Source organism: Curcuma longa, chromosome 19, assembly GCF_044706935.1.
Source record: "Curcuma longa cultivar G26 ecotype Majalengka, Jawa Barat chromosome 19, ITB_CL_G26_1.1, whole genome shotgun sequence".
Classification (NCBI taxonomy): domain Eukaryota; kingdom Viridiplantae; phylum Streptophyta; class Magnoliopsida; order Zingiberales; family Zingiberaceae; genus Curcuma; species Curcuma longa.
The window spans coordinates 5,734,374-5,748,295 of NC_133879.1; the positions used below are offsets into that span (position 1 = coordinate 5,734,374).

At 33.9% G+C, this 13,922-nt stretch overlaps 1 long non-coding RNA gene across 1 annotated transcript; it reads right to left on the reverse strand.

The window, feature by feature from the left end:
* Positions 1 to 3,167: 3,167 nt before the first annotated feature.
* On the reverse strand, positions 3,168 to 13,494 carry LOC141812724 (uncharacterized). The gene is made up of 2 exons (XR_012600326.1): positions 13,348 to 13,494; positions 3,168 to 3,369 (listed from the first exon to the last, which is right to left on the reverse strand). It is a non-coding gene; the product is annotated as an uncharacterized LOC141812724 (long non-coding RNA).
* Between the last annotated feature and the right edge of the window lie 428 nt (positions 13,495 to 13,922).

Consider the following 13,922-nt stretch of genomic DNA (forward strand, 5'->3'; position numbering starts at 1 on the left):
AGAACTCATTCTCGAGTTCGGGATAGTGTCTTCAAAAAATTTTTTTTTAAGTGCTGATGAATCAAAAGTCGTCGCGTAAGTGGTGGAATAGGAGGAAGATCCTCTGATATTAACTCAATCAAATTTCTAGGCAGTTGTTGTACTTCTGATCGAACATAAACTGTATCCTTAGATAGCCAGTCATCTAGAATCTTACAATCATCACCATAAAATACCTTATCATACACTGGCTCGTTAATTGACTCAGTCTCGTCTTCATCATAAATTGGATCACCGACTATTTCGATCTTGTCGTCGATATCTTTCTCAAGAAAAATTGTATCCAAGTAAAAATAAAAAAACTTACGACCTTTAAGATTTCTGGCATTACGATCACAGTGTGAGGCTTCCTCATCTGGAACCTGTCTATCACGATCTTGACCACATACCTCATAATCTTCAAAATCTTGTGTCGTTAGACGTTGGAACTCGATCTCGTCTTCATCACGAATTGGATCACCGACTATTTCGATCTTGTCGTCCATATCTTTCTCAAGAAAAATTATATCCAAGTAAAAAGAAAAGAACTTACGACCTTTAAGATTTCGGGCACTACGATCACTATGTGAGGCTTCCTCATCTGGAACTTGCTTATCACGATCTTGACCATGTATCTCACGATCTTCAAGATCTTGCACCGTTAGACGCTGGAATAATTTCATGACTTATCTCTGTAGATCTTCATGTATCTTGTCTTAGGTGCTACGATTACGATGCAAGGCTTCCTCAGCCGGAACATGCCTATCACGACCACGATCATGAACCTCACGATCTTCAAGATCTTGCACCGCTAGACGCTGGAATAACTTCATAACTTGTCTCTGTGGATCAATAATCTCGTATTGGATATTACGATCACGGTGTGAGATTTTCTCTACCAAAACCTGTCTGTCACGACCACGATAACAACCATAACGGCAATCCATCGAATCTTGAGAGCTCTGATACCAACTGACGTCGGGCGAGATAGCGATTATCCCGAGGGCAATATTGAATCCGTGTATTCGACTGCGAACGCCGGAAATAATCTTCTAAAACATGTTAATTCGGAAGAATAACAAGAGATAAGGAAATAAATGGCATTGCCGAAAATATTATTAAATCAAAACTTCTCCTAAAACATCAACTCATAAGATGTTTATATAAACCCAAACTAAAGATTCTTCATTAAAAAAAAATTTCTTAACAAATTCTAAAAGAAAGATTCCTCATAAAAAAGAAAATTTTCTTAACAAACTCAATCCTAAAAATCCTAAACGGATTTAAAAAGTCCTAAAATAAAAAATAAAACTTTTCAAAACTACTCTAAATACCAAAAACTTTAAAAATTATTAAAAATAAAAATTATTAAAATTAATAATAAAAATCTTTGGATGCTCCTGCATAAGATACTTAATCTCACAAGTCATCGATATAAAATATCAAGTTGACACATGGATATATATTAGAGAATATGTACTAAATTGACTCACTATGAGAATATTTCATGAATCATTATATGAGTGTCATAAACATTCTCATAATGACTATTAACATAAATAGTCCTTAAACCCGAAGTTACTACAGTTTCCTATATAAGTTATGTACTTTAGTATCGACAAATATCACCTGTAACAAGATGGACTATAAAGTCGTTCATTAGGTATGCAATAAATTATGCGAAGAGATGTGGGTGATGTAGATGGGATTTATCTCTTTCATATGACGAAAGTGATATTTGTGGGACCCTTTGATTAAGTATTACTATTAAAATGCATGACTATGCTCAAATAAATCAATATGAGATATTGAACACATTTGGTTAAGTGAGTCTACTTAGTAGTCAAAAAACACAAAGATTGATAAAAGGATGACACGGTCTATGTCTCATGAATCAATCTAGATATCGAGAATAGAAGGATTAAATTATATAAGATAATAGACATAGAAAGATTTGGTCGGATCTCGACATTCTCATCATTTGAGTAGCAATAATACATTGTTAGATGTCACTCATTGCTTATATATCTAAAATATTATTTTAGATACATTGTCAACATTATGAGAACATATTAAGACACACACAAAGGATATGTTGATTTGAAGATGGATACATTTTAGTTTAACTAAAATATGATGGACTCTAAGATTATAGGGTTAAGTCTAATCTGAGTTAGGCTCATTGAGTTAGATTTAAATGAAACCAACTATTAGGTTATTGGATTAAGTTTAATCCAAATTAGACTGATTGGATAGACTCAACCACTAAAGAGGATTAATATCCATTAATAAGGATTAATGGAGTATTGATGCAATAGAGAGCAAAAGGCAAAAAATATTTTGTATTCATTGGATGACTCTTTGTTTTCATTGGATGACTATTTGTATTCATTGATATTCATTGGATGACCCTTTGTATTCATTGGATAACCTTTTGTATTCATTGAATGAGTACAAAAGGTCAATTTTATACATTTGGTGGATGATCACTTTTAGTCTCTTCTTCTTCTACTTTTGGCAAAACTATCTAAGTTGTTAGCACAACGAAAGTGATTTTTCTCCAAATCGTGTGACGAACGAAGGGCATGTGCAACGCCCTCCCTTCCCTTACTAGTAAGGAAGACGTTACTAACTTACTTTATCTTACCATACATGCAAAATTATTTATATGCATAAAATCTAAACTTAATTCAATGTATTTATGTGTTTATTAACATGGATAATTATAGAGCCTAAACTATTATATTTTTCTTTATTCATAAAAATATAAATAAATATGGAGGAATCAAGGTTTGAACTAGAGACTTCTCACTAGAACATTTTATTGCTTACCAACATTCCACAGTTTTCTTTGTTATGATTTACTAGTTGACTGCTGTATATACCAGTCGACTGCTGTCAGTCGACTGCCACTCAACTGGCACTCGACTAAACTTTCTGTTTCGCTCGATTCGCCGTGGCCAGTCGACTGGTCACTGTACCAGTCGACTGGTACCTCGGAGACAGGGTTTCTACTTTGATATTTAAGCCTTAAATACAATCTATAGTGCTACTACTCACATTATACGACATTCTTATATGGTTCAATGACCAAATTAAAATGCACATATCATCAATCTACAATGCAACTTAGTTCTAAACATGGATAATGGATAAACAATTTACTACGCATAACCCATTAAACGATCATCAATGCACTCTAACATACGGAAGCAAATAAATAACATGGCAGGAGTTTTTATTTCAACTTAAGAATGCAAATTTTAATATTCTTCCGCGGTTCCGTTGCCACACACACCAACGTCCATCCTTGCCGCCTTCTTCTTTAGTTTAGCTTTTCCTTTCCTTTGTCTGCAATAAGAAGAATGCAACTATAAGCGGATAGCTTAGTAAGCACTTTCTAACTCACAAGAACACGAAGAAAAGCACATGTAACTGTTAAAACTTTCATGCTCTTAAAAGAAAACACATGTTTTCTACATTCACAATAACTTGTACTGGGATTCAAGTAACATGTAAATAATGAACTTGTTTAAACTTTTACTTCATGAACTTGTAAATAATGAAAACTTACTTTTACTTATAAATTTACTTCAAAATACATAATCAACTTCTCTTGGGCCCTAGGCATAGTACCAAAGCGCGCTCCCTAATAGAAACTGGGGTAGCGAGCCACCAGTCCTACGAGGGCAAAGACATTGGTCTTACCAGGGCCAAGACCTTGGAATTGGTCAACTGGATTTGTTTTACGACAACCTTGGAAGTCGGGTACCAGCCTCTTCAAAATAAAATAAATTTTTATCCTTTGTACTCATATGCTAGAATGCTTTGGCATTTCTTCAAACACTTGATATGCCCTTTTTTTTTATTCTACATGCATATAAATCTAGGTTCTATCATTCCACATGCATATAAATCTAGGTTTTATCATCCCACATGCATATAAATCGAGGTTCTCATGTGTGAAGCGAAAATAACTCTTTAACATTCTACTATAGTAAGGAAAAACTTCGAAAACTACTCTTATTGCAGGTGAGAAGTAATTACCCCTTGTTCTTGTTGGTGCAGTTTGCACTAACGATCAAACTCAGGTTTTGATGTATGACAAAGTGGTTAAAGTTAGGTTGTTGTTTTTAATCTCTTTACTAAGTGTGCAGGGTTGAAAGACTTAGAACCAGACACCAGGCTGAAGTCCAGGGTGGTTGAGCCCTGGCAGGAAGTCCAGTTGGGTCCGCGGAACCTGACAACTGGCCGAAGACCAAGTTGGTTGAGACTCGGCAGAAAGACCAGGGTGGTTGAGCCTTGGCAGGAAGTCCTGGTGGGTTAAGAAGTTAAGTAGAGCTGCATGAGGTAAGTGAGGTAAGTCACTGGAGGAGCAAACCAGTGAGGACGAGTCCAATTTTGGACTTTAGGCGCGGTCCAACTTAGACCCACTTTGGTGATCTAAGTTGAGTCCTGGTTAGATCCTGGTCTGGAGTGACAGGATCTAATTAATTCTAAATATTCTATATTTTAATATATTTTATCATTATACTAACTCTATTTTATATGGTTTATTTATGGATAAAATTAATTTTACATGTAAAACAAAATTAATCTTTATTATTATTTATTTTATTAATATGAAATTTTATTATTTCTATCTATAATAAATATTTAAAGAGAATAAAATAAATATTATTTAAAGTATCTTATAAATCTAGATAAGATAAACTGCAATGCGTGGATCAAGTTTTGCGTTTTTTTTAAATATTTGCAGATCTGGATAAGTTCAACAATTTCTATATAAAGCCTTGTTCAGTGCATGAATCCTACAACTTCGACCAACGTCATTCTTCTGCAGCAGCCCGAGCTTTGACACGACTACGTCGAACTTCTGTCGGAAGATCACCCCCAACATCCAAGCTCATCGAGAATCTTCTATTGTTGGGTAATGAAAAAGTTATTTTTAATAGTTATTGTTTTCACTCATTTAAAAGTTAAAAGTGTGGGATTGTCACACTTTTTTTTATTGTATTCGCCTACTCTACCAGAGTTGTTTTCTGGTAGAGAGATTTAGTGGATTGCCCACAGGAAAGGTCCAAGGGACCTGAGCCTTCGAGTAGGAGTCGTTGACGACTCCAAACGAAGTAAAAAATACTTGTGTATTTCGTACGCTTCGTATTTATTTTTCGCTGCACGCTTTTCAAAGCATAAAGTCTCTTACTCTGATTTTTAAACGAACGAATTTTTAAAAAGCACGTGATTCACCCCCCCTCTCACGTGCACTCGATCCTACAGTTCTTGTACTTACAACGAACCCTAAGGTCGAAGACTCCGAGAAAACACTAGCGTGTTTAGAGGATCCTTGTCGGCGTGTCCGAATCCCACTAATAAGGCTCCCTAACTCCCTTCTCTTGGCTGCCCACCACAAGGAATGAGAGGGAAGAAGAAAACCTAGGTTTTCTTCTAATTTCCACCGCCCAAGGAGAAGGAACGAACCCCAATGAAAAACCCTCGTTTTCTCTCTAATTCCCCTTTTATACTAATAGGAGTTAAAACATCTTTTCGTCTCTAATGGGTATAATTATAATCGCTTCCCCTTGTTTAATAGAAAACTCCTACTGGAGCACTGGCTATTACTATCAACTTTGCATCCTAGAGGTTCCAGGGTCAAATCCTGACTTCTACACTTTTTGTCGCAATTTTGTTTCTTTTGGTAAAAATACCAAATGATCTTCAAAAATTGCATAAAAATATTCTAAAAATTTCTAAAAATCTCTAGAATATTTCTATGGCATTTCTAAATATTTTTAAGCACTTTAAGAACTCAAAATAAGAAAATTTGGGATGTTATAGCATGCTCGTGTGGATACCGAAGAGGCGCAGTCATTTTGATCGTATTGAGATTTACCAAATCAAGTTGCTACCAGAATTGTTCCATTCGCGTAATAAATGTGACAACTCAATCAAATATGTATAATACATTCGCATGGATCTCTAGAGGGAGTGATTTTGCAAGGACCCGCGGTTCGATCCTCAGCTACGGCGTATTTGCAGGAATTTTCCTCCAAATAGGGAACGCAATCAAAGGATGTTGGGCATCTGGATTGGCTGCCGTTTGCGCTTCCCGATTTACCCTGGTGGTCGGTGGGAAACTTCCGTGGGACCGGACCGATCACCCCCAGAGATGTGGCTACTGGGATTATCATTTTTTTTCTAGAGGGAGTGATTTTATTCCGCTGTATTTATTTATTATTTTCATAAAAGATCCCTATAAACCCAACATTTACTGTTCAATATCCAAAAAGTTCAATGAGAACTATGGATTACAGACAAGGCCATCCTCCTAGAATAGGAATAAAACCTTACACTAATAATAATCCTTTGCTTAGAACCATAAGAAAATGAAGACCTCCGAAAATCACTTTCTTTAGAAAGGACTCTATACTTTTAAGTATAATTGAGTGTGATCCTCAATTGTATAACACATACTTAGAATAATAGATTGTCTCAGTAAAAAAAACTACCAGGCTAAACATGAACTTGATATAGAAAATGATAAAGCTATGATATGTGCAAGAGAAAATTACCTAGGCAATGTAGCCAGAGCTTCATGGAAAGCCTTTAAATGTAAGTTCCCAAAAGAGATAGCAAGAATAGCATCTCAAGGCAATAATATTCTCAACTTTTGGAACACTATTCACAAACTCCTAATCGCCAGAGATACCAATACACAATTGGACATAAGGGTAAGGTACTTGGATTAAGGGTGTTAAGTTGTTCATTTGAAAATAGTGTAAGGTCTCTATCGATGTTAATAAGTTCTTTTTGTCTGTGATTAGAAGTACTATTTCTTCGGGTTAGTATAGTATCTAACCAAGAAGTAGTATTTGTTTCATTTTACCTTCCTCTAACTGTTTGAGAGGGGCCTGAAAAGGGTTCGGTTCTTGTAAGACTCATTTCTTTTGAGGGGTGTAAGTTAAGAAATAGTAAGTTTTGGAATTTCTTCGAGAGACTATATTTCTTGTTGATAATTTACTTAGGCCTTTAGTTAAGTTTTCGATAATTTCTCTCCACTTAGTGGTTTGAGTAGTTTTTTGTATTTGGGTTTCTAGAGTAAGTAGTTTGTTTTCAATAAGAGTTATTCTATAATGTAATGAAGTTAATAAGGCTATTATTGTGTTATTTTGTTGGGTTTGAATTTAATCACTTTTTTCAGGTAAGTCAATGTTGTAATATCAGTCTTCTTTAGTTTTTAAGTATTGTTATGTATAATTGAGGGCTTCTTCGTAGTATGTATTTTCAAATTGTAATTTATTCATTTATATTTCATGAATTCAAGTATAGTCTGAAGATTTTTAAGTTCGTTGTCGATTTGAGTCTTGTTATTATTTAATATTTCTTTGACTTGAATTAATAAATCTTTTGATTTAATTTCAAAGATTCTACGTTTATTTTCTTCTATAAGTTTTGACAAGGTTAGTATATCCTTTTTCTTAGAATTCTTCTCTACTGAGCCCTGGCTTTCTTCAGGTCTTATAACGACTTCTTGCCTATTGTCTTACTTAGCCAACACAAATCTTACCAACTAGAATGATCTATTCTGAATACTGACACACTTGTACTCTTACTTATTCTATTTTGAGCTAAGAAGAGTACTCAGTTATCTGGCACAAGTGTTAATTTAAGCTGAGTTATCTATTTTCTTGGTCATCCAAACCTCATTTTTCTTTTTGTAGTGTTGACACAAGCCTTTATTATCTAAAGGAAAATCTTCAATTGTTAAATGTAACTCATTAACTTCATGAATATCTAATTTAATAAGATGTCGAGCTGGTTTAATTTTGAGATGAACATGAACTCAATTGGTAATCACAAACATTTCAAAAGGTTCATATTCTAGGGCATATTTTATATTCATGAGAAGAATCGTCTGTAGATAACCATTACTGTCACTTAACAAATGAGCAAGTGGCTTTAGAGGTCTAACAACTAATAAAATAATTTGCTCTATGTCAATGCAAGAGGGTTATAGCACTATTAGAACATCACTTTTTGATAGTACAAATTTAATGATGGATATAGAAACTTGGTTCGCGATTAAAGAAGATTTCAAATTCCTACGGACGAGAAGGTCATTAGAATCCAATAGATGGTCCTTAGAACAAAAGAAGAAAGGTCATGCAAATGTTAAGGCGATAGTCACACTCTAGTGTGGCTTGGCCTCTAACCAATCAAGTAAAAGGCTTGAAAAAATTAATAGAATTGCATGAAAGTATGAAAGACTCTAGAATAACTAAAAGGGATATTAATTGTCAATTACAAAACTTCTCAATGAGAAGGTGAGTCGATTAGTCAATTGCATGGTAGGTTTAAGGAGTTTCTTAACGACCTCCACTCGGGAAGAATATGGAGAATCAAAACCTAATTAGGCATACACTTAAGACATTTTTTAGGAGTACTCTATAGTCGCACATATTAGATGCATATAAGGTGTTTAGAGACCTTTCTAGTGTAAAATTAGTAGTATGTATTTTCAAATTGTAATTTATTCATTTATATTTCATGAATTCAAGTATAGTCTGAAGATTTTTAAGTTCGTTGTCGATTTGAGTCTTGTTATTATTTAATATTTCTTTGACTTGAATTAATAAATCTTTTGATTTAATTTCAAAGATTCTACGTTTATTTTCTTCTATAAGTTTTGACAAGGTTAGTATATCCTTTTTCTTAGGAATACTGACCAGGTTAAATTGACTGAATCGTCTGTGAATCCTTTACATAGTCTAAGTTTCTGCTAATGTCTTTTAATATCTAATTTTGTTATGCAAGGCTTGTAGTGATGTGTTTTAATATTTGTTCTAGATCCATTTGCTGATTTTCATATGTGTTTTAATAGAATTCATAGTAACCACGATGGAGAGTTCGAAAATGCTAAGTTCTTGAATTTCTATATTAAAAAGGAATATAAGCTAATTGCTTTTTATAAGCGAGTTGAAAAAGGACTCAAACCTAGGGCACTTCAACAAAATGAAACAGTAAAAAGAAGGAACCAAGCTTTGCAGAAGATAGTTAGGATTATGTTGAATGAATATTGACTACCTAGCAACCTCCAGTTAGAAGCAATAAATACAACATGTTACATTCAAAATAGAATTTTGATCCAAAGTACATAAACAAAACTCCTCATGAAATTGGTTTGAAAAACCATCAACAATTAAATATCTACATGTGTTTGGTTGTAAGATATTCATCCTAAACACTAAAAATAATTTATATAAGTTTTCTGCCAAGACAGGTGAAGGGATATTGATAGACTATTCAAACACAAGTGAGACATATATAGTCTACAATGAGAAAACACAGAGAATTGAAAAGTTAGGAAATGAACCATCCAAATTGATAGCCCTACCAAGTATTCAAATCGAAATTGAACTTAGTAAATTAACTTTAAATGAGGGCAAAGCTCAAGGAGGAGCCAAATATGACTCAGAAGATGAAAGAGCTAGAATTAAAAGTCATATTTGAGGTTGTGTCAAACACAACTCAAGTACTAAGATCTAGTGGAACGGACATAAATCATCCAATATAACAAATCTTCAAAATATGACACATAGAGTAAGGACAAGCTCGCAATTGAGAGGGGAAGTAGACAAATTGCGCTAATATCTTAATTAGAACCTAAGACAATAAAGGATGCACTGTAAGATCCAGATTGGATCCTTGCAATGCAAGACGAACTAAATCAGTTTGAGAGGAATTGAGTAAGAGATCTAGTCCACAGACCTGAAGAGCGATTCATAATCAATACGAAATGGGTGTTCAAAAAAAACTCGATGACAAGGAAATTATAGTAAGAAAAATAAGACAAAATTGGTAGCTAAATGATTCACCTAAGTAATGGGAATGAATAATGATGAGACCTACGCTCTTGTAACTTGTCTTGAATCCATAAATCTACTATTAGAATATATCGCTCATAAAAGATTTAAACTTTAGATGAATGTGAAGTCAACATTCCTAAATAATTTTATAAAAGAAGTGTTTATAAAGCAATCATCCATACTTTCTAAATCATGTATACAAATTGAAAAAGGTGATTTGAAATAAACATCTAGAGCACAATATGAAAGATTATCCACCTTTCCTATTGAAAAAAAGACCATGTGTACCCTATGTTGAAAAGGTCATGTATGATTTAGAAGAGGTCGGACCCTATGTTGTTTTTGAAAACAAGTAAGACTAATTTTTTTATGGCCTAAGTATACATCATCTTTGGGTACAAAATCTTCCTACAAGAATTTACTAATCATATGGAAAGTGAGTTTAAGATGAGTCTTGTGGATAAATTTTTATTATTTCTCAAGCTTGAAATCAACTAAACTAAGGAAGGGATATAAGTACATCAAACTAAATACACTAAATAAATTATTAAAAAATTATAATGAAAAATGCCAAGGAATTAACTACTGCTATGTCCACGAATATAAAATTAGAAAATGATCCTAATGGAAAAGAGGTCGATCTCAAACTCTACAAGAGTGCCTTAGAAAGTTTGCTATATTTACTGTTAGCCGATCGGGCATACTATTCGCTATAGATATGTATGCACGATACCAATCTTGTGCATAGGGATTGCATTTGATTGTTGTCAAAAGAATATTAAGATATCTTAAGAGCATTATAAATGTCATATTATAGTACCCTAAGAGTTTTGACCTCATGTTCTACACCGACTCTAATTATGCAAGTTGCAAATTAGATCGTAAGAGTACCAGTAAATTTATCAATTTCTTGACTCCTCCTAATGAGTTGATGTAATAGAAAACAACACTACGCTAGCACTCTCATCTATTGAAGCTGAATAGGCTGTCATGGGTAATTGTTGTCGATGATGTACATTTTATTAGACTACGATTTGGATTACAAAAGGGTTCAAGTTCTATGCAATAATATAATTATGATAAACTTGATGACCCAATGCATCATTTTAGGACCAAGCACGTCGAAGTGAAGCATCACTTCAATAGAGATAATGAGATTAAAGGAAATATTAAACTCAATCACATTGAATTCAAGCCTAATCTAATCAACATTTTCACTAAGTCACTCCCAAAAAGTGAATTCAACCACCTTAGGAGAGAGCTTGGCACTTGCTGTGTAGATTGACCAACATAATAGAATTGCATGCTCTCATAGAAGTAGGTCGGTTTTACCTTCATGCATCACACAATAAACTTAAGAATAACCTTCCATGTGTAATGTTAAATGGGAGCAAGATCCTAGGTATATAATTTTTTATCCATATGTTTATTATGATACATTACTTTGAATCAAAAAATCATACGAGATATTGATCATTAAAATGATCAATCATGGGAAGACTTACATATAATTATATACATTAATTTCAAAAATTATGATCGGAGATCTTCAAAAGTTATCAGAACTTTTGATTTTCAAAATAAGAATTTTCGAGACTCAGTCTATGAGAGTCGAATAATATACAATAATATAACACTCTCATACAAATAAATATTGACCACAAATGACTCCTTACTACTAGATCAACATGTGGGAGGCCAAGTACTCTAACACAAGCATGAATTTTTTTTCAATCTTTAATAATTATTTTTTATAATTACTCGATAAGTTAATATCTTATTGGATAGTTTAAAGGAATAACTTATATCACCTTTGTTTAATAAAAATTGCATTAATTTAATTGTATATTGGGAGATGGTTCTAGATAAAAGGTCTATAAATATAAATATAAAAATAAAAATCAACAAGTAGCATAAGGGTATATATAAAATGAGAAAATAAATAAATAAATTTCCTCACCTCAAGTATATATAAGTAGTAGGGATCCAAAACTTTACAAGGTCAATGTGCTCCAAAACCAAGCATATGACACAATCCAAATTAAATATGATAATAAAAGTTTAAGATAAACTAAATACAATAATAACCTAAAATCTAAAATTAATTGGAAGTAAAGGTTGATGGTCCAATTTTGATCCGATTACCATAATACAACCCAAATTAAAAATCAAACTCTTAATATTAACAACAACCATTAATTTATCATCCTGAACTAAATACATCAATATAAATATGAACACATGAGCTAATTTGACTTAAATAACAAGTATTTATTTGCCTAAAATCTATAACCGCTTCACAATACCAACAAGGAAATTATTAACTAAATTCTTATCTCAAATTGACTCAAATCAACATGTGGGGTGAGGCTCGATTATGACGACTCTTTAGATGCAAGCCCACAAGCAACAACCATGCTTTGCCCAAGGACACAGCGGCAGTGATAATTTCAAGCAAGTAAGGGTCAAGCAACCCAATCTAAGATGCACAAGAACCAACCAATAACAACCCAAAGGTGTGCACTGATGTCAAATGACAGACATTACGACACTAATAGCTTTGAGCCCAAGGGGTGGTATGACACATGGAATAGGAAAGGGAGACAGAGACCACAGCGGAAAGGGATAGACAGTGACACTGGAGTACTCAAGCCGCGAAGGAATAGGGAAGGAGAGAAAGAGAGGGGAAAAAATGGTCAACAGTGGCATCAGTTGCTCTCAGCTTTGAGCAGTGCACCAATGCTCGCACAAGAAAAGACAAGGAAAAGAGGGGGGAGAGAGAGAGAGAGAGTTTTTGGAGGGAGACAAACAGCCGATAAGAGTCAATGACATACATGAAAGGTGATAGTATACAGAGGGAAAGAGATGGTCGAGTGACGAAAAAGAAGGTGAAGAGAATGAGGGGCAATATATACAACCCTAACTCTTGAAAAGTTCCACTAACTCAATCCAATGTGACTAAACCAAATTATTCCACATTGAAATTTAATTCAATCATAAATTAGTGAAAACAAATCCAAATCTACCTTAATATGAACCCAAGCGACATTAATCACCATGACCATATAATAGGTTCTCAAACTCAGTCTAACTTCAACTCTTCTCAAAACCTAATTTGTTAGCTCAGTTCAAGTTAATTCATTGTCCAAAAAATTTAAAAATAATAATAATGATTTAAAATGTAAACCTTTACTCAATATCTAACAATAGATTGATATGGATGGTTCCCAGATGACATTTTAAAGAATCTAGCATCAAGGGAAGTGATCATAATCCTTCAGTGAAGCTAGGTAATGAATGACTGAGATTAATCATTTCTCAACAACTATATGAAGCAATGCATACACGGCATATTCATAGATGGTTGTGGGACCGACCGTGTGGGACCGCTGGGGTGGCGGATTCCACCTTTTGTTGAAGCATACACGATATATTTGATAGTTGAATTAAAGAGTTCCTTTACCAGTCACAGTTTGCTAGATGCAGGAAGATACTTGGTATGGCGTCCCTCAGCTATTAACTTTCCAGTGGCCTTTTTCCTCAATTTCACTGAAATAACCGTGATTGGCTCTCGAACATGCAACACTTTTCCTTCGATTTCAATTTCTTCCTGGAAAACAACTGGTAATGAGAATTCACCAAGGATCATATTTACTCCTTGTGAAAGGAAAAGGAAATAAAATAAATGATAGAAAGTAGATCGACCATAATTCTCCAAATACATAATTAAATTTTATCAGGAAAAAGAAAGAGTGCTTTGATTAGTCAACACCAATTTAACCATCAGACATCACCGGATTCAGTTATAGCAAAATCTTATATCACTAATACACAAACTTGACGAAACACTAATATTCTGGGATTGTCTTGCCTCACTAGTGCTAGTTATGAAGATTCACAAGTTGTAGATAGGTAGAAAATGATACCTAATTATTTAAAATACTACACAAAGAAGCTTCTAGAAATTCCTCTCCTTGCCTACCCATCACCCTCTCCACCTCCCAGAAAAGAGGAGAATAGGACGCACTTCGGAAGGGA